This window comes from Xenopus laevis, chromosome 9_10S, assembly GCF_017654675.1.
Source record: "Xenopus laevis strain J_2021 chromosome 9_10S, Xenopus_laevis_v10.1, whole genome shotgun sequence".
NCBI classification, from domain to species: Eukaryota; Metazoa; Chordata; class Amphibia; order Anura; family Pipidae; genus Xenopus; species Xenopus laevis.
Genome location: NC_054388.1, coordinates 29,686,556 through 29,713,755, shown reverse-complemented (window position 1 = coordinate 29,713,755; position 27,200 = coordinate 29,686,556). Strand labels below are relative to the sequence as shown.

The 27,200-nt window shown below is 39.5% G+C and overlaps 1 protein-coding gene across 7 annotated transcripts in view; it reads right to left on the bottom strand.

Moving 5' to 3' along the window:
* The window catches only part of LOC108702718 (RNA binding protein fox-1 homolog 3), a 614,603-nt gene that overhangs the window by 292,400 nt on the left and 295,003 nt on the right, over positions 1 to 27,200 (bottom strand). For all 7 annotated transcript variants that reach the window (XM_041578500.1, XM_041578497.1, XM_041578495.1 and 4 more), the window contains one exon: positions 16,361 to 16,416. The gene's annotated coding sequence lies outside the window, so the exon portion shown is untranslated. The remainder of the gene's footprint in view (positions 1 to 16,360; positions 16,417 to 27,200) is intronic.

Genomic DNA, 27,200 nt, shown 5'->3' with positions numbered 1-27,200 from the left:
ATGACCAAGGTTAAATTTCTCTTACGACAGTCCCCTGATTTTTAAAGAAACTTTTTGAAGCTTTATAAAAGCTTTATAAAAAAGGCATTTGCAACTGAAACATTCATTTTTGAAGCAGCTTTACATAATACTAACATTTTGGGCATCAGCAAGCACACTATGGGGTCTATTTATATTGAAGCTGAAAACTGGGCAGAGTTGATGACATAACTCTTTCACCTTTGTAATTTATAAAATTTCAGCTTCGATGGCAACATTCACAAGTATCCTTACGGAAATTTTCATTCTCTTTTACCAAAATATAACTGAACATTATTTGGCAGCTCAGATGGCACAATAATATTTCCTAAGAAAGGGGAAAAAAATTTTGGGTGATTTTTACTATCAATCATTTTTGTTACTGTATATTGTTTATATACAGGAAGTAGGTCTGGCTATTATGTTAGACATCCAGTCAATCCAGCCTTTATACATTACATTTTTGGCTAATTAACTATATATATATATATATATATATATATATATATATATATATATATATATATATATATATATATATATATATATATATATATATATAATTAACTATATTAGAAAATGTGTTATTTTTACACTGAACAATTCCTTTAAGGGAGCAGAAATCACCGTATTTATTTGCAGAGCAAGAACTCAATGAGCAGTCCTCCAGGCCTCTTTGACATCCTTACCCCAGAGGCTTAACAACAATTCACACTTCCAGTCATGTACATTGAAAGATTAACACCTGCCTCAATGAAAATCATTGTACCATTGTGACTGGATCACACTTTCACACATCTGTGAGTTTCAGCCAACACCTTACTGAAGTTCAATAGAACCATTGTGATTGGATGTCTGTGACTTTACTACCCTAAAGAGTTTAAATACTCCCTACTACTTCAGTTGAAATGAAGAAGCCACTCAGATGACCTCCAGTTGCCTTTGACTTAATTCTACTAGATACTGTATATCATGACCTGGATACATGAGAATCTTCATAGACAATGGTTTTGGTTGCAGGAAGGACAGGAGGCTAATGCAACCTTTTGCCTTAATGGAAATATATTCAGAAAAAAAGAATACACCATTCTTAATTAATTAGAATTTTAATTGTTTTACTGAAAATTCAGGTATTCTTTAACTCTTCCCTCTATTTGCAGCATCTTTCAATTTATCTGTTCAGAACCTAGTAAATTTGACATCCTAGGCTGAACTAAAAATACCATATTCATATTTTCTCTGTTTCATAAATTGAATCAAATCGAAAAAGTCAAAACTGATACTCTTAACGGAAACTATAAGCAAATATATTTCCACTTTCACCACAGCTGTTATTTACTCAATCACTGAGTGAATCAGGCTTGTTTCTGAAAACATAACAACAGAATATTAACATGAATTCGACTTACAATATAATAAAGCCAATAATATTACAGTCATGCAGAACCAACCCCCCTTTTGCCCCAAACCAGCAACAAAAGGTTATCACATTGAAGCACTTATTACATTGGAGCATTGATAATTTGTACTGTTTGGCCATGCTCCCATCTTCTTTTAGGTGTCTGAACACAGTAGGAAAGCTAAGAGCAGTGATAATAAAGACTGTAAACACCAACCTGACAGAATAGCAAGAAGAGAAGAGAGTAAGAAAGACTATGGCAGTAAAACAGTTACGTACAGAGACTTGTCAAACACTCTGGAAATAATCACTATTGAATGTTAACAGTCGAGCACCCCTTGCCAAATTACATATTTGGTTAATTTTGCAAGGAGTTGCAGTGAGCAAAATATTTGCAAACATTAAGGCACAGTTACATTTTTTTCACCAACTTTTAAAGTTGGAATAAAGTAAATAGTGATTGTATTATGTTCGGGCACCCTAGTAAATCAAGAGTAACGACCCCCCATGGCTTGTAAACACTGTTGGCATTCAGCAAAGAGTCTTTCGATTCCTGTAAGGATTATTGGCCACTCTTCCTTCACTTCTCATTCCAAAATGTTCTTGGGCTCATCTCTTTCATATTTAAGATCTACCCAAAAATGTAGGGGACTGTAAGGGTCATTCCAAATCCTTCAATTTGCTTTTCTTAATGTAGTTAATGACTTTTGGGGTATCCATTATAAACTTTCATTCTTCCCTCCATATATATGTTTCCTGTGCCACTGGCTGACCACAACCCCAAAGCATCATTTATCCACCACTATGTTTAACAATAGGCAAGGTTTTTCCCCCCACCTTTTTTTTTCTCCAAAAAACATTTGATGTGGCCAAAGAGTTCAATGTAAATTCATTAGTTCCCAGCACTTGTCTCCTAAATGCCTCTGGCTTGTCTACATGCCGTTTAGATCTTTGTGATGAGGTCGCAGGCAAGGCTTACTTCTGATAACTCTTCCATGCAGACCATGTTTGTGAAAGCAATGCTGCACCGAGTAATAAAACTGCTGTGTCAGCCAAAAATGTACTGCTAGTCATTATAAAAATCTTCAGGAATGTAAGTATTTTGGTCTTACAAATCTTGTCTTGAGCTCCACAGGTCCCTTCCTGATTACGGACAGAAGAAATTATGAGCTGGAAGCATTTTGCCATCTTTTTTTATAGTATTCCTCCTGCCATTTAGGCATCAGTTAGCTTTATTATTTGATTTATTATCTGATCCTTAGTTGTTAGAGGAGTCCATGGTTGTTGAGTGACAACCCAAAGTTTGGGATGTCATAGATATTAAGCTCTGCCATTGTCAGCAAGTGACAACTCCTAATGTATAAAAATGTCTAATGAGATAATTTGGGTCAGGGGGCCTTGCTAAAACAGTTGTTTATCAATCAACGAGGTTTGCACGTGTCGCAGTTACTCTTTTTTTTGGTGCTATGTTTTAAAGTTTGTGAAATAAAATGTAACTTTGCCTTAACATTTGCAAATGTGCTGTGGTTTTAACACACGAATTCTGAAGTAGCTATGATGTGTGTATATATATATATATATATATATATATATATATATATATATATATATATATATATATATATATATATATATATATATATATTTACACTCAAACAAAACAGGATTTCTGTAAGAATGGCCTCATTTCAACTGAGACACTGATTTGAGTGGTCAGCTCTTGATTATATTTGGCAGTTCTAAACTCTAAACATATATTATCAGAATGTTCTCCATTTTTAAATTGGCTTATTTGCTTACTGGCTAATTAATGCTCTAGGGATTAGCACTCACTACATTTGCCTGGTAGCTAATTGTCTAAACTGACAAGTTATAATGGCGCAATATGTAAGGTGCCAGAATATAACTGTAAAATGCCCTGAGCAGCGACCCTTTGGCTGAAACAACATTGGCATTAAGAATCATATAAAAACTCACCAGGCCCCCGTAACAAAATGTGATGTCTCTAAGAATCTCTGACAATCTGTGGAATGTCTAAGACGAGGTGCAAAGAGTACACAATGAATAAGGACACCAGGGAAACAGATGTTTCACATTGACAGTGTCTCATTAATGTGAACTTTTCACTACATGAAAAGGCGTATTAAACTGAAATGGCATTAGGTTTATCAGCTCATCCCTTACATGGGAAAACAATATAATAAGTAATCAGTTCAAATGCATGGCTAATTAAAAATTAAGTCAGCAGCGTTTACCGTATATATAGGTATGGAACCTGTTATCCAGAATGCTTGGGACGTGGGGTTTTCCAGATAACGGATCTTTTAGTAATTTGGATCTTCATATCTTAAGTCTACTAGAAAATCATGTAAACATGAAATAAACCCAATAGGCTGGTTTTCTTCAATCGAGGATTCATTATATCCTAGTTGTGATCAATTACAAGGTACTGTTTTATTATTACAGAGAAAAAGGAAATCATTTTTAAAAATTCAAATTATTTGGATAAAATGGAGTCTATGGGAGACAGCCTTTCTGTAATTCGGAGCTTTCTGGATAACAGGTTTACAGATAATGGATCCCATACCTGTACTATATATACTCCATTGACAGACAGGGTCAATGGAGTTCTGCCATTAGCAAGTATGCAACCTGATTATATTATATGCACTGCTGCCAGGGTTGCATACATAAATGGGGGCAACACGATTCTTCAAATGTTTGTTTAAACAAGCCTTTTTTTGAACAGGCCATATTTTGAACACCCCAGCATGTCTCTCGAAGGTAGAAAACAGGGTTTGAACTCAAAACTCTTTGACCTTATAAAAGATGCTTTACCAACTGAGAACACCTGCCTTATTTTGGACCTTTCTTTATGGGTTTCTGGATAACAGATCCATACCTGCACGCTTAATAGTCAACCAAACATTTAAGAGTCTCCTGATACACAGACAAATGTAATGGTGCCTAAAATATTAAGACATAAGAGTCTAATCAACAGAATGTTTCTGCAATTTGGTCTCATTTCTATCAAAAATCACTACTGGATTATTGCCTTCACACTGTGCCAGGTTCTGCTCAAAATGCTCCAGATCAGGTGCAGATTATCTAAATATAGTCTGTGCCGGCCGAGTGAAAATTCTTACACTATCGCCATGGAATCCTGTGTAAACTATCCTTCAGTATCCAAGGAAACTGTCAAAAATAGATTTCCCTCCATATAATCCCACTTCAATGCAGGCCTTCCTTCAAAGCGTTGTAAGATTATTATTTCTTGTTAATTATGAATAATTTCATCCTGCCACATGAAGACTTATTAAAAATACAGAAGTCTAAGGAGGGATGAAATATCTTTCAGAAGCACATTACATACTCTGATCCAAAGGGAGACAGATTATCATGATGTTTATGCCACAGGGCGTGGAAGGATCTCCAGCTCTTCTCTTCAACCATCTGCAAAGAATTTCCTCTGCTCTGGCTTCTTTATAGGAACACAAGAAACTAGTTTTCTTTGCAAAAGGTGGAACAACTTTAAGTACAATCAGAAATATGGTCAAACAAACTTTTATCCAAATTAAGACTAGACAGATATTGGATCTATTATCTAGAACACATGGGACCTGCAAGTTGTTATGGTTTTATATTGGATACTACTTGCGGCACAAACTTTGCACTAAAGGCAAAAAAAAACCAACACGTTAAAAAAAACATATTGTAACATCTCATATAAAATAGCCCACTTAAGACCCATGAATAAGTAGACCTCCTCGACAACTAGCAGTAATTGTTTCCAGCAGTGCTAGTATCATGTCCCAGTTCCAGTCTATTCTAGAGTATAATGACAAATATTCCAGAGGATTATTGTCATTAAACAATTTTAGAAGACATCCAATTTAAGCACATCAGGGGCATGTACAAAAAGAGCTCTTTGAGTATTTTTGATATTTAATAATGAATATTAAGGTTTTGGAACTGCCTTAATCTAAAAGGGTTAGGGATTAACATTTTGAGATAAAGTAGAGGAGGGTGTGGTGTAAAGATTAATGCTTATGAATACATGCAGGGCATGAAACATATCAAGCATTTGTAGACGATTAAATAATATTTAAAAAAACACTTTCTTTTTAATCTACAATATGGGTTGGTGGTCAGACGGCAAACCTGCAATTTTTGGCTGCTGCATCTGAGCCACCATCTGTTGGTGAGTATCTACCTACCTGTCTAACAGACTTTAAGAAGTTACTATTTGAGCACTGAGGACAACTTTGTGTACACACAACGGTTTGTACAGTATACTAATAAACCCTGTGCAATGGCCAATTTAGAAGGGACACCGATACAGAAAAACTAGAAATATAGTAGCTGTTGCATTATAAAAAATACAAGGTGAAACATTAACTATAATCATCTACTCTATCGGCAAAGCAAATCTTCCCCCAGTCATTTGGTCCTATGTCAACAATTGGATCATAGTGGGGGCCTTTCAAGACCAGTCAGGAGGTTGATGCAGCATTTTCACACCTGCACAATAGTTATGTAGCTGGCCTATACACAGGCCAACAAGACAATCTGAAGGGACTAAGTCAGAAGCATATGTTCATCCAACAGAGTGAGGTACTTGAACCAAGATTATTGTCCTGGCATTGCACAGAATAACATACAAAACTCTAGCATCTGATGCTTATGTCATAATCCTATTTCCTCTTCGACCAAGGGATACAACAGAATTTTGGACTTGCTTATTGCTTGCTGAATTTACTTGATTTTCCAAAGCATTCCATAAACACAACTGGATCTGTATGTAACATTCTGCATACCGTAGCATTTTCTGAAATCACTTATACTTTCCATACCTACTTTCAGGGTATTTAAATACTAGTTATTACAAGTTTTGCACCACATGCAGGTAGAAGACCCCCATCACATTATAGCGCATTGCTCTGGTCCATAAAAATGTATCAGATTAGACAGATATTTCTTAGGGCCTAATCTATCAAAGGACAAAATGAAACAAAATCAAGCCCCCCACTCCAAGATATCTAGATATTTACCGTCTTGTCAACTTTATTTCTAGCAAAAAAAAAAAAAAACTGGGCATGTAGATCTTCTGAGATCAATTAAAAACAAATGGGAGGATCAGCAGCTGTCTTTACTGAAATCTTTCTCCCACTTCAGAATCCTCTGCAGTTCTCAAGATCACTTGAGTTGAGTCACCATTATAGAGAAAGATTTTCAAGCTACAAATAATAAATACCCCAAAAAAAATTCTGGGAAAAGAATCCACAAACCTTCTCTTGCACCAGCGGTGGCAAGAAATACAGTGAATTTAGAAGTTTGCTACTCCTTATCTTAAAGCACTGCGTATCTTGACAGCTCTATATAAATAAATGATGATAATGTTGCCAGATTGCAATCGGATTTGTGCTGACCACTTAACAACAAACATGAGGATGCCGATTCTTTACATACTAGAGTTTACTAGGGAACACTGTTCTGTTGGAATAGTAGGGTACAGAATGTCTTGTCCACTTATAGCCGAGAATTCAATTTAAACTTTCAGCAGGTTTGAAGAGTAATGGCACAGGGATAGTTTAGTCCGCTGGTGTGTATGCGCCACATACATGTATTCAACATGGGCTTTATCAATTAAGACCGATCATCTAAATGTACGGGTTGCCATGAAATGAATGAGCCCCAACCCTATGCCTGTGAATTCAACTTCTTAATGAGCAACTCACTTTAATTTAGTTATATATGTAGCAAGGAGTTGTCCATATAAAAAATGAAAACATATAGCTAGAGATACACCTAGAATATTTTTCTTAAAAATCAAACATATGTATTTAAATCCCATTTAAATACATGTATTTGATTTATTCTTTAAAACCTGTGGAGTGTTATACTATTTTGTTTATATACATTATAGACCACCTTAGATATAAATAAAACTGGAAACACCTGGATGCAGTTAAACAGGGTCCTTAGTAGAACAGCCTTATTTATTTCTAACATTTACAAGTAGATGTTCTGTTTCCATCCACATATCCACTTACTTTTTCTAATCGGTTTACTGTATTTTGGTTCATAGATGGCAGGCTTTGGTATAATACTGCAAAGGGGTTATACTTCCAGCTGCTAAAAAATGTCTAATGGGGCAATTCATAAACAAATGCAAAAACACTAATTTGTATACAGTTATGAGAGCATTAACCACATGGACAAATAAAAAGCTCATATGTTAATACTGGAAAATATATTGGAATAAGAGGAATGAGAAATTAGGATGGATGGATTGCCCTTGTACAAATGCTCTTCTAAATACTCAGACTACAAACTGAAACTGCACTGACTGCTGCTCAGCCTTGCCACCTGTAACCCCATGGGGAACTCTTTTAGCCCTTAAATTAAATTAGAACAGAAAAGACAAAGACTAATTAACTAATGTGATAAATTCTAATAAGCCCACACCAACAAAATAAAGACTATGGGCACAATTTCTGATTGAATTTCTCTAAGCTACATTTGATATTAGCTATGGGAAATTCCAGTAGTTAGCAATAGTGCCAGTACTCATAGAGACCAATTACCCATTCAAGACGATGCAGGTAAATTCATGAACAGAAATGTCTGATTGGTGAACCTGTTGTTGCTTATTTCATTCATTCTGAGAAAGAAATTGCTACACTCCCTAGGTACAGTTTCAGGGCCATCATTAGGGGGTAACAAAGATTCTGGCCACAAAAGATTCTCTACGGCTTTTCAGATATTAAAGGAGTTGTTTCAGGAGACATTTCATTACACATCGGAGCATTTTGGTAATCCTATCACAGTAACCCCACAGAATCAAAACCTCTGTGAGTTGCAGGTGTAACCTCTTTGAAGAGTTACAATGTGCCATTGTGATTGGATTAGTGGAATAGTTCATATGATGAGGACTTCCCATACCAGTCAGTTGAACTGAAGAAGCTGCTCGAATGAGTAGTGAAACATCTTCATTGAGAATGGTGATCTGAGACAATTTGCAACAGCTTTCCAATTTGCAATTTCAGCAATCTGGTTGCTAGGGTCCAAATTACTCTAGCAACCATGCATTGATTTGAATGAGAGACTGAAAAATTATAGATGAGGGCCTGAACAGAAAAATGAGCAATAAAAATTAGCAGTGACAATACATTTGGAGCCTTACAGAGCATTTGTTTTCTAGATGGGAGGTCAGTGATCCCCACTGGATAGCTCGGAAGAGTCATAAGAAAAATGCAAATATTTTTTTTTTAAAAAAAGACCAATTGAAAAGTTGCTTACAATTTTCCATTCTATTTTAATCTAAAGGCGAACCTCTCCTTTAACTTGCAACTCCTAACAATGATGTACAGAATAGGGCTGTTGAGTGCTGGAGTTGTTTAGCACAAATGATTGTGATTGAGTTGAGCATGGCCAGTGTCGGACTGGGGGTCCCGGGTCCCACCGGTCCTGCTGCCTTAGGGGTCCCCACACTACCCCCAGGCCCCTCAGCCGCAAAATACCATCTGCCCCCCTATCCCAGCCACATACCCCTTCTGCCCCCCCCCCACACTTACCTATACCATCAAGCAGCAGTGATTAGGGCTAGGAAGGAAGGTAGGGGCAGTGATCGGGGCCAGGGAGGTAGGTAGAGCAGCAGTGCTTCATGTAGGTAGTGGGTCTGGGCCACCAGGTTTTTTCCCGGTGCCCCACCGGCCCAGTCGGACCCTGGGTATGGTGAAAGCAGCCCATGGAAGGGAAGCTTATGTCAAATGCTTTCAAATTAAACTGCAATCTTTGGACTTATTCACTATCCCTGGCATGTAAGCCAATAAGGAAGGGTTATTATTTCCTTACACTGTGCCCAATCAAAATCCAACAGCACACACAGAACTAAAAGAAAAGCAAGGCAAACTGTTCCTTTCAAGGCTGGCATACAATAAGGATACAAGAGTTCTAATTATGAATACCATATTTTTGGTTGCCTCTGCACAGATATTTAATTGCCTGTGCTTAATTTAACTCTTTCAATACTCGTTTGTGAATCGCATGGTGTGAGCATATCATCCAGTAATTTTACAAGTATTGTCTTCTGAAAACCCAGGACTGCATTTATAATGAGGCAAATCCTGCTCATGGGTGGTAGCCAAGAGCTGTGGGAGGCAGTTGGCAGCAATCTGTGTGTGTACTTCTCTGTTGAGACGACCAAGAGATGTGCAGACTGGTGCACAAACAATGTTCCCTTGAAAATGCATGTGCACCCAGTTAAAACTGAGCATTCATTTCACTGGGGAGGCATCCAAAACTCGGTGCCATCTGCAGTATAGAATAGAGGGCATTCAGATATGAACAGATGAACACATTTGGAAATGTCATCATCATGCACACTAGCATGTACCTTATCATGCCCACCTTGTACACTGCAACCCTATTCTATCAGTAACACAATTCTATCTTAATATTATTAAATGCCCTTTTTGGGTGTATGTGACAAGGCAGCTGACCCTAGACCACAGAACTCATAGCCTAATGGCCACTGGTGTCCCCCATGACATCAAAATGGAACAGGCAGCAAGCATTATCAAGTCCTGGGAAGAGAAACAGTGGCGTTACAATACGCAACCAGGCTCCCCCTGCAGAAAAAATCTAAGAGGGGCCAGCACACACAGCCACCCCTGACCCTACCCCCGGCCCACCTGCCCTTGGTACCTTGCTCCCCGTCTCCGGACTCGCTCAAAGCTCCCTGCCAGCTCACAACAAGGAGAGCAGTGGGGAGATTTCACCATAACTTTAGAGCAGCGATCCCCAACCAGTAGCTCATGAGCAACATGTTGCTCTCCAACGCCATGGATGTTACTCCCAGTGGCCTCAAAGTAGGTGCTTATTTTTGAATTCCAGGCTTAGAGACAAGTTTTGGTTGTATAAAAACCAGGTGCACTGCCAAACAGAGCCTCAATGTAGGTTTACAAACCTCATAGGGGCTACCAAATGGCCAATCACAGCACTTATTTGGCACCCCAGGAACATTTTTCATGCTAGTGTTGCTCCCCAACTCCTTTTACTTCTGAATGTTGCTCATGGGTTCAAAAGGTTGGGGATCCCTGCTTTAGAGGAAGCAGACCCCATGGTCCAGACCCACCATGCATTGAAGAGAAAGTTGTGTGTGTGACCTGCTGTGTGAGCATAAGGCAAAACTAAGAGGGTTAATGGTGTGTTGTGAGGAGGAGGAGCATTAAAGCTGGTAACACACCTCAATATCCGCTCAATTAGCGAGGTCACCATAAAAGTGTATCTTTGTCCAATATGGTCACTTACTGTACATGCCCAAACCCTTGGATGTTGCTCTCAGTGGCTTCAAAGTAGGTGCTTATTTTTGAATTCCAGTCTTGGAGGCAAGTTTTGGTTGTATAAAACCAGGTGTACTGCCAAACAGAGCCTCAATGTAGATTGACAATCCACATAGGGGCTACCAAATGGCCAATCACAGCACTTATTTGGCACCCCAAGAACATTTTTCATGCTAGTGTTGCTCCCCAGCCCCTTTTACTTCTGAATGTTGCTCACGGGTTCAATAGGTTGGGGATCCCTGGGCTAATGTGATTGTTTGGCCTTCAGGTCGAAGAGCAGATCACAACAAAGACCAATGCAGATTGTTGGAAGACAACTGCAACAACAAGCCAGCATATCAGGGAGGGCCCATACGTGGGCAGATAAATTGGCAATCATTCCAAAGGGAGTTTAACTCTGCCCAGTTTTTTGGATTGCTGTAATTACTTTACATAGAAAAATCCATTCCTTACATTAGTTCTATTCTAATTTAATTATTTCCAGTAACCTGAGCCTGATCAATTGTTCTGCCTGTTACTACAGAGCTGGCACTAGTGCTAAACTGCTTCTTCTATATGTGTTAGACTTCTGCACCACTCTCAGCTAATAAGTCAATGGCACAGCTGAACAACCTTAATTCTCTTAGAAGCAAGTGAATTGTAACTGCTGAATTGTTTTACCCACCTCATGGAACAGCAGATGGCTTAACTGAACTGCTGTGCTATACTTCTACACTGCTGAACTGTGTTAATTCCATCCAAAGTCAGTAAACTGTAGCCCTTAAACGGTTTCACAACATAGCTGCTGGCACATTTGAGCTGCTTTATTTCCTTGTGCTCCTCATTGCTGAACTTTACCATTAGCTGGAAACCTGCCCATTGCCCATTTTAAACAGTTTTGATGTCCACAGTAGACAGATGCAGATATTTCTGACATTTTTTTTTACATTGTTGCACCTTGTTTGTACTGAAACATACTTTAGTACTGAGTACAGATATGGGATCCGGAAACCCGTTATCCAGAAAGCTCTGAATTATGGAAAGCCTGTCTCCCATAGACTCCATTTTATTAAAAAAAAAACCCACATTTTTAAAAATGATTTCCTTTTTATCTGTAATAATAAAGCAGTATCTTGTACTTGATCCAAACTAAGACATAATTAATCTTTATTGGAAGCAGAACCAGCCTATTGAGTTTATTTAATATGTATATGATTTTCTAGTAGACAAGGTATGAAGATCCACAGAAAGAAGTACAGAAAGATTGGCTATCCGGAAAGCCCCAGATCCCAAGCAGGTCCCAAACATGTACTGTATTACTGATAGTGATTCATTTTGGAGATCCAAATTACATAATAAATCTGTATCCAGAAAACCCCAGATCCTAATTATTCTGGATAACAGATCCTATGCCAGTATGGTATCTATTATCTGTACTGTTTGGGAGCTGAGATTTTCAAATAAGGGTTTCTTCCATAATTTGAATCACCATAGCTGAAATATACTAAAAATCTAAAACATTAAATAAACCCAATAGAATTGCTTTGCCCCCGATATGGATCCATGCAGCTTAGTTACCATAAAGTACAAATACTTTTTTTATTATTACAGAGAAAAGGAAATCAATTTTAAAAGTTAGAATTATTTGCTTAAAATGGACTCTGTGGGAGATGGTCTTCCCAAGATTCATAGCTTTATGGATAATGAATTTCTGAAAAACAGATCTAATATCTTTACACTAAAATAAATGAAATCTAAACACAAGAACCGGATAAGGGATGAATTAAGTCACTATCCTGTAATGAATGTCAATACTACCCACATAAAGTAGCCCATATTACAATGGGAAAAAGGGTCTGTTTTTTTAATTAATGAGCAAAATATAGATTAATATTGTGATCCGGAAACCGTAGAATCCTGACTATTAATGCCCCATCAGTTGTAATCTGAAATTCCAGATTCCTGTTTAACCCAGTATGAATATATACCTGCACAAATACAGTATAAGAAATTCTTCTTAACGGGGATCTAAACCCCAAAAAACTTCCCTTAACACTTATTAATGATTATTTTCATATTTTTTGTGATATTTTCATTTCTAGACTGCTAACAACAGGCTTTTGCCTCAACTAAGAGTCAGTAACCCTTAGTTCATTGGTAGATACTGTAGGTCAGTATAAGTTTGTGTATTTTTTTTTATAGTTTTTTTTATACAGGTAGTTACAACTACAGTATGTAAACCCGAGGATTAATTGAATTCTGGAAGAGTTTCGACAGTGACAGTTAGGGTCACTGACATTCTGGGCCTTCAAAAGATCTGTTGAGCCAGGCCTGCTTAGTAGTAGAAAATTGTCAACAACTGCTAATATCTCAAATATGAATATCAATTGCAAAAGTTCTCAAAGAGCCAGTGAGTAAATTTGCACAAACTTCTGGGGGTATTTCGATCCCCTTTAAGGATATGCCTTATAAAATGGTATACTACCAAACCAGATCGAAGCACTGCTCTAGTAATTAAATTACGAAATGCACCTTAGAAACAAAACATTTGTTATCCCTGTGTAGGGCAAAAGCAATACTAGAGCTGTGGCCCAAATCAAAACTTTATTTTAAGGTCCAAACACCTGTTTAAGGTCTAGTGTTTTTTCAGGGACCCCTTTATGAAAACAAGATTACAGATATTTGAAAACATTGATGCATCAGCAATACGATGAAGAATATTTACTACAACACATACAGTTGTGATCAGAATAATAGCAGTCATTTCTAACCTGATTAATCACTGTTTTTGGTACAAATTATATTTCTACATGGCAAATAATTTACTATTACAGTAGGTGTTACTAATAATAATAATATTATTATTAGAAATAAGAGTAATAGAAAACCAACAGACACAACAGTCATGACATGCATGCTGCTGATTCTGTGTCTTTGAATCATTGATGCTTGTTCCAAATAATAGCAGTGTTCAAAATAATAATAGCTTGTTCCAAATAATAGCAGTGTTTAAAATAATAATAGCTTGTTTCACATAATAGCAGTAAGGAGTGAGGGACATTTTTGCCATGAGGCAAGGTGAGCACCTTGCCTCAGGTGGCATCTCCCCATAAGTTACCAGGGGCAGCAAAAAGCCGCTCCTGGTAACTTTAAAGGCTGAATTTCCGGTTATTAAGGTAAGGATCTTAAGGTAAGCGCGACGTAAAATGAACAGCGTACTTTGATTAAAAAGTTGATTGGAGAGGGGAAAACATTGAAAGAAATGCAGGTTAAATGACCTCAAATGCTTTAAAATGGCAAACAAAACTTGAAAGATGTGGAAGAAAACAGAAAACTACAATAAGAATGGATAGAAGAATAGCCAAAATGGCAAAGACTGGCCAATGATCAGCTCCTGGAAGATCAAAGAAGGTCTAAAAGTTACCTGTGAGTACTGTTACAATTAGAATTGTGAAGCCAAGCTATTGGCAAGAAGACCCCACAGTCCCATTGTTGAAAAAACAACATGCTGAAGAGGTTACAATTTGACCAAAGAACACATTTACTAGCCTGAACAGAAATGGCATAACATTGTGGGATGATGAAAGCAAGATTATTCTTTTTGGGTCTAGGGGCCGCCGACAGTTTGTCAGATGACCCCAAACACTGAATTCAAACCACAGTACAGTGAAGCATGGTGGCACAAGCATCATGATATAGGGATATTTTTCATACTATGGTGTTGGGCCTATTTATTACATACCAGAGATCATGGATCAGTTTCAACACATCAAAATAATTGAAGAGGTCATGTTGCCTTGTGCCAAAGAGGAACTGCCCTTGAAATTGGTGTTTCAAGAAGACAATGACCCCAAACACACCAGTAAATGAGCAATATCTTGGTTCCAGACCAACAAGATTGACATTATGGAGCAACTAGCCCAATCCCCGGACCTTAATACAATAGAAAACTTGTGGGGTGACATCAAAAATGCTGTTTCTGTTGCAAAACCTAGAAATTCAGAAGAATTGTCGAATGTAACATGTGCCAGAAGTTGGTGGACTCCATGCAACACAAATTTGCAGCAGTTCTCAGAAACAGCGCTTATACAATTAAATATTAGTTCAGTGATTCAAAAGAAAAGCAAAACATTTTTTTTTAAAAATTTAGTTTATACAGTGAATGTTTGAGTTTGTAAAGAAGAATGCAGACACTGCTATTTTTTGGAACAGCCTAATATTCCCTTTTCCTCACTTTCTGTAAAGGAATAACACAAATTTTATCAATTTTCATGCTTTGATTTGGAATAGAATGTGCAGTATTCCCAGTGCATTTAGGTATATGGAAATAAAAGCTATTATTAGGATTTGTAAACACACTGCTATTATTCTGAACACTACCGTATATGTTCATTCCAGTTGGACTTCCAAAAGTATCTATGAGACCAAATCAGCATCCCATACGTGGCTCCCTAAGGGAACAAGTTTGTCAACTACAATCATAGATCATATAGCTTGTAACTATGTTAACAGAAGTGATAAACTGAATGTAGTACCAAGCCTAAACATTGAATTTTCTGTTCTGTAAACGTCTGTATAATAAACAGGGTATGTCCCCACTGATGACATTTGAATGGATTGGTGTTTTCACAAGGCACATGCAAACAGCAGTGAAGTCATTTTGTGCCACTCCATGATGTTCAAACTTATCAAGGCATCTCTTTTGTAGTACAGGTATGGAACCTGTTGTTATGCAGAATGCATGGGACCTGGGGATTTTTGGATAAGGAGTTTTCCTGTAATTTGGCTCAGCATACCATAAATCTGCAAATAGAATCACCAACATGTGAAGTAACCCCAATGGGCTTGTTTTGCCTCCAATATATCTTAGTTGGGATCAAGTACAAGCTATTGTTTTATCATTACAGAGCAAAAATAAATATTTTTTAATTATTTTTTTTATTAAAATAAAGTCTATGGTAGATGGCCTTCCTGTAATTTGAAACTTCTGTATAATAGGTTTCTAGATAGTGGATCCTATACCTGTACATTCCATTGAGCTGTATGGAGCATAGAGCTGCAATATAAATGTCCAAATCTAGCAGCTCTACACACTTGAAGAAAATTACCCCTAAATATACATATAGGAAGTGTATTGGATGACTGTTGACCAAGCAGGTTAAATCATTTAATTACATTGTGTTTGTATTCCTTTCCTACAGTGCACACACTGTTTCACATTGGGTCTTTTGCATTTGGAATGGGGGTCATATTAAAGGTTTCCCTTTTTAACCAAAACTGAGCTTCCCAATAATGACCTTATTTGCCACCTAGAACTCAACTCGGTGTTCTGTATGCTGGGCAAGCAATACAATGGTTACTGTAAAGAATAACAACTTAAGCATGTGAATTCCAATGGCAGTTAAATTATGTTTTTCTTCAGTGTAGGAAGCGCACTGTGAATTCTCTCCAAAATATGACTCCAAGCTAATTTAGATTTTATACGAGATCATAACACAGTTCTCAGCCGCATCGCACCGTTTATAGGTGAAATATTAAACAGCCCCTATTCTGAAATGCAGGGAAACTAGTAGAGTAGCCACAGGCACAGCAGAGAGTGGAATAAAAATATACATACCCACAGATGTGCTTGGACAGCAGAGAGGCTCTGATCAAGTCCCGAGGCTTTGCAAGCTACAAACAAACAAGAAGAGAGATTTGTTGGAGCCAATGCCAGTAAAAATAACCTTAAATCACAACACGGGAAAGTGGAGAGGAGAAGATGCAATTTAAAGACAAAGGGGGGGGAGGCATCATTCTTCAGTATAGAAAAAAAATCATCAGGTCAAATAGCTTTCCATACACATGGAATTCATTTGGCGAAATTGCATTCACGTTGTCAAGGGGAAGAAAACAGATTTAATATGCATAGAGTTTAATGTGGTTAATTATACGGTTTTTTTTTCTGTTTTTACAACATGGAAATAGAGGGGGTAGCCATCCTTGCTCAGTCCACCCCACCCTGTAAATTAACGAGGTATATCCCGGTGGCATGCAAGTAATTAGCATTCTCTTTTCCCCGCTATCTGGGGTTAGTTCTCGCTCAAGTACTGAGTTTCCCTGACATATGTTGATGTTAATGGGACTTCTGTCACTTCAGCTGTTTCCAAAGATTATTTTATCCCTGGAACCCTCTCTCTTTCTCTGTCACTGTGAAACCTTCAAGCTCTAAATCATCGGACGGGACAATCTGTTGCATGAACACTCAGGGGCAGCAAGATGAGACATAACTCGCTTGTTTAACCCGTTTAGACAGATTCAAATGAATATGTCCATTCCGCAGTCCCAAACCTCACCAGGAAAGCTCAAGCAATGCTCTGCAGGGAGCCTTATAAATGAGCAGAGCTGTAACCAAGGATTTTCAGCAGATTTGTTAAATAGCTTGACAGGGGCAGCGTCAATCTGACAGCCCTTCCTAACAACACCAAGTATCAACCCCCCCCTGCTTTCCATAAATAACAAACCAACCACACCTGATATATTGGATGGAAAAGGCTGCAGCTTATTTATTGAAACACATAAATAACGACCAACATAAAACAAAAGCACTGAGTGTAGGGCAACACACCATCACATTTATCAAATATTTAACTATTAACTTACTTAACTTACTGAAGGCTGCAAAGAATTGTACCCAGTAGCGAGGGGCCTGCCTGCTGCCCTTCCTAGGCGTGGCTTCCTCTGTAACTCATGCCCCTTCCACCGGGCCCTTTCCATCACTTTGGCCCCAGGCCTAACCCCTGTTAAGACATACATTTCCCAATCTCACTGGCTCCCCCTTAGGAGAGTCCCTTTCACAGCAACATTATGCCAATACTTCCACTCCCCCCTTAACCAACTACCCCTTTATTCTGGGGAGGGCAGGCAGGAGCTGTTCATGGTAAAAGAGCATGCTCCCTTCACTTCCTTCCTCTTTTAACCCCTTGTGTCTCCACCCACCCCAATAGTAACCCAAGAGCTACAACCCCCATAATCCTTAATCTCCTCTTCCCGTTCTTTCATTCCTAGCCCTGTCATGGCCCCGTCATATCCAGTTCTTGGCTCACACCCCCGGGCATTCTGAAGAAATCATTCTCCTCTTAGATATGAACTAAAAACTTACCCTTATGTACGAACGCAATTACGTATTAAATACTTATATTTAGTTCAGTAGGTCAGTTATATTTTTGGACTGTTTTTAAACCCATTATCAAAGATTTTTAGCATGTTCTGAGATAGAAAACAATTAGTTCATGAAACTTACTGGCTAAATTCAATATATGATATATAGATATATATATGGTCTTGCTCCCGATCAGAGGACCAAATATAACATATACCATAAAATGCATTTCCCAGGCTGTTAAATAAAGAAAGAAATCATTTTACAGATCAGACTAAACATCACATAGGAACCCCAAGCAATGACTTCCCCATACTCATTTTTGAAGGCCCCACAGTCCCAAAAGACCTTACACAGAATCTGCAATTCCTTTACTTTCATCATAAAATGGACAACACATTTTCTAATGAGTTCTAATGTGAAGTTAAGGAATTAATTTGTGACTTCACTTAAATAGCAAGATTTGTTGAACCTACAGTAAGGGCCAGTGGCGTCGGGCACTACGGCCGTATTTGCACGAATAAAAAATGTAATCAAAGATCGGAGTGCTGCTGCAGTTGTTAATTTCTTGTGGAAGGAACCTATGCAGAGAGGAGTACAGTGTGCACCAGAGGCTTCAAACAGCGAGTAGTGTGAGTGTGGCACTTTACTTTGACTTTTTATAGATATTACTGGGCCTCACAGCAAATTATTTTTCAGGAACCCAAATGTCTAGAGGTTTACGTAATTTACAAATATTTAACAAATAATGAATACCAGTTGCAAAGTTGCTAGGAACTGGACATTCTATAACACACTTAAAGTTACCTCAAACGGTGAACCACCCCTTTAAAGAAAGAGTTGACTACATCTGGGCCTTCGCTCCCTTGTGTTTAATGAGAATGCAGGGGAGCACAGGCAAAACCCCTCATGATGAAGATCTCTGAGTGGATATATGTGTCCTCTGGACAGACAGTAATGGTTGTAGACTCTCTAAAAATGGGGAACCTGGGGCGTGGCCTGCAGCTTGATGTGAGCAGTCGCACTTGTTGAGAGCTCCGGTGCCCAAACTCCTGAATTACCCTGATTTACCTGACAGATCCGCATCCGACTGATACAGTGGAGCACCCCTGGGATCAACTACCTCCCAGACATCTGATGGGCCAAAACCAAGCTCAAAAACGGGCCTCTGAGGCGGCGGCGAAGCTGGGAAAATTTGCCAGAGACGGCAAGTCTGCGCAAGATGGCGCCTCTCCCTCTCGGCCTAGTTCCCCGGACCCAGATGACCCTGCATCGCAGTCGGAAACAGCTGAGCCTACGCTCTCGGATTTGTTGGCGGAGATCCGATCCACGAGAGAAACATGTGCTTCCCTGATTACCGCTACGACAGAAGAGATCAAGGTAGATCTTTCTATCATTAAACATGATATGCAGAAAATCAGGGAGCGCGCCAAGATGGCGGAGCAGCGGATTAGCACGCTGGAAGATACTTGCCTGCCATTGCCTAACACGGTGCAACAGCTACAACAGTCTCTGAAACAGGCCCAGCTTAAAGCTGATGATATGGAGAATAGGCTCCGCCGAAATAACCTACGATTTGTGGGTTTTCCAGAGGGAGCGGAGCGGGACAGTCCGGAAACCTTCCTGGAACTATGGCTTAAAGATACCTTTGGGACTCACAATCTCTCCACGACATTCGCCATAGAGAGGGCCCATAGGGTCCCTACTAGACGCGGGCCTCCAGGTACTCCTGCGCGACCACTAATTGCACGCCTGCTGAATGCGAGGGATCGTGACAAATTTTTGAAATTGGCTAGAGAGAAAGGCAGCATTACATATCAAGCCAGCAATGTGTCTATTTATGCGGATTTCTCAGCGGAAATACAAAAGCAGAGGGCCCAATTTGCTGAAAGCAAGAGGAGATTGAGGGCGCTCAATTTACAGTATGCCATGATGTACCCCGCACGTATGAGGATCTCCGTAGATGGAATTACCCACTTTTTTACCTCCCCACAAGACCTCAACGACTGGCTTGATCGCAACAGGCGCAGGGGTGACCCGGATCACCCGGATCCACAGTAGCTGGCCCTGGAGGTGGTTTTCATGTTGGAGCCCTGTCCTCGATTTGTCCATGTGTTTCCTTCATGTGGCGGCCCTGCATTCCGGATATCTTTTGCGCCACCACTTTGTGTTGGGCCTTGAATCCAAACACGGGACTGGTAGTATGGGCCGCTAAGGCATATTTTACCCCCTTACTTGTCGTTTGGGCAGTTGGCTTATTTGATTTTCATGGGGGTGTACTATGCATGTTGAACACTTTTGCGTATGTGGACATTATGTCTCTGGACTTGGAAGGAGGGCACCGTTTGGAGCTGTTCAAGTTGCTATACTTTTAGCTCGTTTTACGTTTCCTGTTTTGGCCACCCCGGAGTGACCTCTCACTTAAGGTTATGGGTAACATTCTACCTACTGTTGGGGATCTGGGTAGAAAGGGAGGGTTAGGGGACAGATTATGGGATTTTTTTGTAACAGTTTCTTTCTATGCACAGAACATGTTCAGGGAGGTTGATGTCGACAACAATGCAGATACGCAAATTTTGTTACCAGGGAGATTAAAGCCACCATGACCTTGACCCTAGTTAGTTGGAATGTGCGGGGTATGAATCATCCCATTAAAAGACGGCTGGATACTGACTACCTGAAACGTAGGGGTGTGGGCATTGCTCTTTTACAGGAAACGCATTTGACCGGTAGTAAAATACTTTCTCTTAAAAAACCCTGGGTAGGCTGGCACTTCCATGCAACCTATAGTACGCACTCTTCAGGTGTGGCGACTCTGGTGGCCAAACACGTCCCTTTTCAGCTACTGGGAGTCCAATCAGATGCTAAGGGGAGATACATTTTTCTGCATGCTAAGGTTTATCATCAGGAGTATATCATTGCCAATGTGTACATCCCGCCTCCTTATGATCCTACTTGTGTCAGACAACTTATTCAATTTATGGCCCAACACCCCCATGCACGGGTTATCGCAGCTGGGGATTTTAACTCCCTGCTTGATACTGATCTGGACAGGCTGCGAATCCGCCCACATAGTACTGTAGATACAAGCTCTAACTTAGCTGCCCTGATGAGAGGTGTGGGGCTTACTGAAGTATGGAGGCACCTTCATCCGCACGATAGACAGTATTCCTGTTTTTCGACATCTCACTTAGTGCTATCCAGAATAGACTTTGCTTTTGTGAACGATACTTCTCTTGCTTGTGTGCAGAGAGCAGCATACCTTCCTAGGGGTATAACGGATCATGCTCCCTTAGAGCTTACTCTTAGTGTAGGTGTTGTACAGCCGCAGAATAGGTGGGCACTAAACCCAGTTTGGTTAAAAATCCTTGACAATGATAAAGAGCACGAGGAATTTTTCCAACTCAATGCTGACACTGAGGACCTGAATGTATTATGGGATTCTTTTAAAGCGTACTTACGAGGCCAGCTAAATAATGAGATTATAGGGTATAAGAAGCAGTCTAGACAACAACAAACCCAACTAGAGAGTGATATAGTACGTGCTGAAGCCCAACTTGCTGTCTCCCCTACCCCTTTGCAATACACCTGCTTAAAACAACTTCAGGACAGCTATTCGCAGCATATGTGGGAAAGGTCGCAGCATAGGCACCTGTTTACCAAAGCCAAGGTGTTGGAGCAGGGGGAGAGAGCAGGTAGAATGTTAGCACTGCTTACGAGAGAACAGACTTCCCCCCCAGTAATTACTCATATCAGAAAGACTGCAACTGAGGTGTCGTCAGACCCAGAGGAGATTAAGCGATTGATAGCTCATTACTATGCTAACTTGTACAGCTCTAAATTACCTGATGGGTGCCTGGTGGTGGATGAGTTTTTACAATCCCTGAGATTTCCAGCCCTAACTGAGGAATTTAGGGAATTCCTAGATCAGCCATTGATGGTAGTTGAGTTTGTGGAAGCTATAGAGTCGTTTCCAGTGGGTAAAGCTCCTGGCGCGGACGGGTTGCCCATAGAAATTTATAAAAGACATGCTGCTACTTTGGCTCCTCTCCTTCAAAAAACATATGGGTTTGCTCTCCAAAAAAAACTGCTCCTGGCATCTATGTATGAAGCTCCTCCCTAAACCAGGCAAGGACTTAACAAGCCCAGACTCCTATAGGCCTATATCTCTTCTCACAGCTGACGTTAAGATATTGGCCAAGGTCTTGGCCAGGCGACTTGCGCAAGTTATCCCGCATATGGTGACTGAGGATCAAACGGGGTTTATCCCGGGGAAAACAACAGCTCATAATGTTAGAAGGCTCATGCTTAATCTCACTATTGACCACTCTAACTCGGGCCAGAGAGCGATTGCAGCCTTAGATGTAGCAAAAGCATTTGACACGGTGGAATGGGCATATTTATGGAAAGTAATGAAGGCCTTTGGTATTGGTCCATATTTTACTTCGCTTACTCAAATTCTGTACGGGGCCCCTACTGCTTCACTAAGAGTTAATTCCTCTCAGACCGACAGTTTTACACTATCCAGAGGCACCCGTCAGGGGTGCCCTCTGTCGCCCCTGCTCTTTGCCCTTGCAATTGAGCCACTGGGGCTGGCAATTCGGCAGAACCCGCATATCAAAGGGCTCCTGACAGGTAAGCGGGAGGAAAAAGTTCAGATGTATGCGGATGATACTCTAGTGTACCTGGGTGACGCCTTGGGTTCTCTTGAAGCACTATTAATACTTACTAACAAATTTGGGGAGGTCTCGGGCCTGCAAACCAACCCGGCTAAATCCTCCTTATTTTTGATTGATCCTGCGGAGGCCTATACGTTTCCTACACCATTACCACTACAACTAGCCTCTCAATTTACGTATCTCGGTGTCAAGGTGGCCCTACCATTATTGACTTATTATGAGTACAACATTGCCCCTCTGCTACAATGGGCTCGTGATAAATTTCAGGTCTGGAAGCAACTCCCACTGGGACCGACAGGCCGTATACAAATCATTAAAATGGTAATAGCACCCAAAATATTGTATGTGTTGTGGCAGGCGCCAATTAAAATATGCAAGGCCTTTTTTAACGAACTAGCCCAGACTTTTAGGCTGTTTATTTGGGGTAACTCTAGAAGTAGACTCTCCACTGCAATCCTCCATAGGCCGAAAGACTTGGGGGGAATGGCTCTACCAGACATGCAACTTTACTATCTGGCATCTCAATTGTCTCAGGTTTGGACCCTTAGATACTCAGGCAATAATGAAGCGCTGTATCAGCTATGGCAAGAAGTGTTGCAAACGGAACTACCCCCAATACATGCTTTGGAAGCCACGGGCCTGGGGGGCCTTAGGCCCATTACCAACCCAATATTAATATCCCAGAGGTATATTCTTACCTTAGCGAATCAAACTATTAAAGCAGACTCTTTGGGCCCACTCTCACCGCTATGGTATAACAAAAAACTTGCCCCTCTTGATACGCTAACCCCACCTAAATCCTGGTTGGAAGCTGGCATTTATGCCTTGGGGCAGGTCTGGACTGAACAGGGTATGGCTTCCTTTGCCCACCTAAAAGAGGTCTTCTCACTGCCTGATTCGCAATGGTTTACCTACTATAAAATCCAGAGAGCAGTTCAACATTCCCTTAACTTTAAGTCCACTCAGTTGTCTGTGTCTCCAGTCGTTGAGGTGTTCCAGCAGGAACAGCCTGGTCACAAAATAACATTGTTTTATAAAGCCCTCCTGTCGCCCATAGTTAAGCGGTCGCCCTTGAAGGTCAGAGATAGATGGGAAATGGATGTTGAGCAGATAACTGATGATCAATGGGATCAGGTGCTTCTGACCCCTCTATTAATCTCTCCCATATATAAGTACAGACTGCTTCAATTGTATTTTATTCATAGGGCTTACTATACAAGAACTCTTCTACACAAATTGAATCCAGAGATTTCCCATATGTGTTTGAGGTGTAATCAGGAGGAGGGGACGTTCATACACACCTTCTGGTCATGTCAGGTAATAAAACCATACTGGCTAGCGATACAAGAGAGAATTACTAAACTGTTAGGGTTTGAGGTTCCGCTGGATCCGAAATGGTACCTTATGGGGATGGATCCTCCCGTCCAGCTAACCCGCCCAGCCAAAAAAATTGTACTCAAGTTATTGTTCCAGGCCCGTAGGCTTATTGCACAACACTGGAAAGATAGGAGCCCTCCCACCTACCCTGAATGGGAAAAATCTATTCAAGAAACTCAGGCCGTAGAACATTTGATTGCTAGGAAAAATGGTACAGTCAAGCAACATCTTTCTGTCTGGCAATTGTGGATTATTGAGAATGCCTAGTCTTCAGCATGTGTATAACATGATATGTTTTCTCACTGTACTTGATCTCCTTTATGTATCTTCTTGGTTTGTATTACCAAGCTTGTGTCCTGCTGATCTGTACGTTTGTGATTCCATTGTTGTACCTGCTATTGTTGTTCAAATAAATCTTACCTGAACTAAAAAAAAAAAAATGGGGAACCTGACATTGGCAATACAGCTGAATATCCAGTCTCAATAAACCAAAGGGGTTATTCACTAAAACTAGACTTTTTCTCACTTTCTAAAAAAAAAAATCCACCAAACTCCCAAACCCGAATCCCCTTAATGTACCAATAATTATTGGCGTGACAAAAAGTCATGGGACTTTTTAAATTGATGCTATGTAAATTAAACTTTTCCTAGTTGTCACCTGAAAAACTCGAATTTATCAGATAATCAAGGAAAACCAGGGCAAACAGCCCAAAAATATCGAAAATCCTGAAGGTAAAAAACATCTTCCAATTGTAAATGGGACCATCTGCCATTGACCTATAATTGATTTTGACAGGTTTTAGCTGGAGTATTTTCAGATTCCAATTTTTAACAGCTTCAGAGTAGAATAAATCTTGAAAAACTTCCACTCTAAAAATATGAAGTTTTGCCCCTTTAAAAACTCAACCAGAAAAAAATTGAGGTTTAATAAATAGACCCCATAAAAATGGGGTCTATTCTAGCCCTTGCTGGATTCTTTACTATGCTACTATGCTACTAAAGATTCTGCAAAAAATATAAAGGCCTACAGACATTATAGACTAGAATACGGATAGTAAATTGACCTAGAAAAATGATATGCCCTAGAAAAATTATATTCCCACCACCTTGAGTTTATATATATATATATATATATATATACACACACACACACACACACACACACACACACACACACACACACACACACACACACACACATACACTCTCTATTATTCCATATATCACAATACATTACATGAACATGTATCCTTATTATCAGTCTAATTTATGTAAATATTCTGTTGTAAAGTTTTCAGTAAAAACATAAAAAGCCTATAGATGCAGACGAGTTCAATTATGAAAAAATTGTAGCAACAAATTCAAATGACTTATTCATTAATCTTATCCCCATGTACCTTCCTGATAAATGTATTGCCTTGGCTATACGTAGCAAGAAAATGTAATATAACTTTAGTAAATGGAACCTACCGCTACCACATTCTCCTAGTTTTAACTTCTCATCATGCTTATATTTTATCTCCTCTTTCCCCCTTCCATTTCCCTCATAAGAGAAACCGTAATGCATCGTATCATATGAAGCCATGTTTTTAATTTAGCTTTAAATGTTTACAAAAGAATATTTACTGTTTTCCGTTGAGTTTGGCAAGATATGCAATGATTGCAAAAGAAATCTCTCTTTCCACCAATTTAACCTTGTAGATTATACAACTCAAATCTCTACTACAGACGGCAAAAGCGAAGATATGGTAAGCTAAAATTCAAGAATAATCAGCTAGCACACAACTCCCTGCTCTTCCCAACTCCACCAACCTAGCAATCCACCCACACACTAGAAGAAGCCTAATTAAATCAATAACATTACATTGGAGGCATAACACAGCCTGAGGCTGTTTAAAAATTTCTATCAGTCAATGCCAAACTGCGTTAACAGGAAATAGGAACCTGCTGATAGCAGCATAGCCCCCAAACAAGCAGAGGAAACTTAAGCAGCCGGAATAGGTACCCCAACTGTGACTTGAAAGAAGATATGAAAGGAGAATGTAGTGCTCATGCAATTCTATTCTAGGTAGCTCTAAACAACGTACAGCGAAAACATAGCTGATATGAGCTGCAATATTAAAAGAGCAGCACAAGTGTGTTCAACATGAGCCTAATTACCGGGACTTGAGCTGAAATTCTGCTCTTTCTGCCATTTTAATAATAGTACAAATCTTAAATGTGTTATTTTTGATATTTAATAGTATAAATATGTTGTCTCCTGTAAAACCCCTTTCAACTCCGATGCTGGAAAATGTCCAGGAGGCAGAAATAAGTATATAGTTTGACTATCCGAATGTTTATCATGGTCATAACCCAGGCTTCACTCGATGTATGAATCACTGAAATATACCATTTTTTAAAAGAAGATTCTCAATTATTTCATCTATACTTTATTTTATATCTTCCATTCTGTCTTTCACCTGCTTTGCTGGAAATGTCCCCTTTATTATTTAGATCATAACTAAACTATTAGAATTCCATACCTCCCAACATTTTGAAAATAGAAATAGGGACCAAAAGGTTTTTTTGCCCATTTTGTGGACACACCCCTAATTACCATGTTCATTTTACAAAATTTGGCAGGTTATGAAAGTTTAACACCTTTCTGTGTTTTTTATGTGTTATTACAATTTTGCTAATGAAGGTGAATTGCCCTTTAAGCTGCAAGTCACAGTTTCCCCAAGAGACCTGCTTATCTTAAATTGTTACAATTGTTTATATTCTTATCTTAAATTGTTACAAATGTATCGAAGTGCACCTGCCACATATTCTGGGCTCTCTGCCAAAGGCCAATTAAGTATTCGAAACGTTGGATCTTTTTCTGGCTGTTCAGTGCAGGAGATCAAAGAGAAAGTTGGGACATTTCAGTAACAATCCGGAACTATGAGTTGAGCTGTCAAAATCCACGAAAAACAGGACAGTTTGGAGGCATGGAATTCAATATTTTATCTCAGGACCATTCACTCCTCAACGGACTGCATTGCAGGGATGTGTCACATTTGTAAAACCAATACTGTATAATGATCATGCCTGAGCATAGCAGATAACAAATAAAACACCACTGTATTGAACAGTGCTTTGTAACTTGTGCATTTTCTGGTTGTTCCTAGCTTGAATGGCTTCCCCCACAGTAGCTTGTTCATATAAACTATATTAGAGTTTCTGAAGCAAACACACCAGTTTTACCAGTGCAGAACAACAGTACATTATATTTTAAT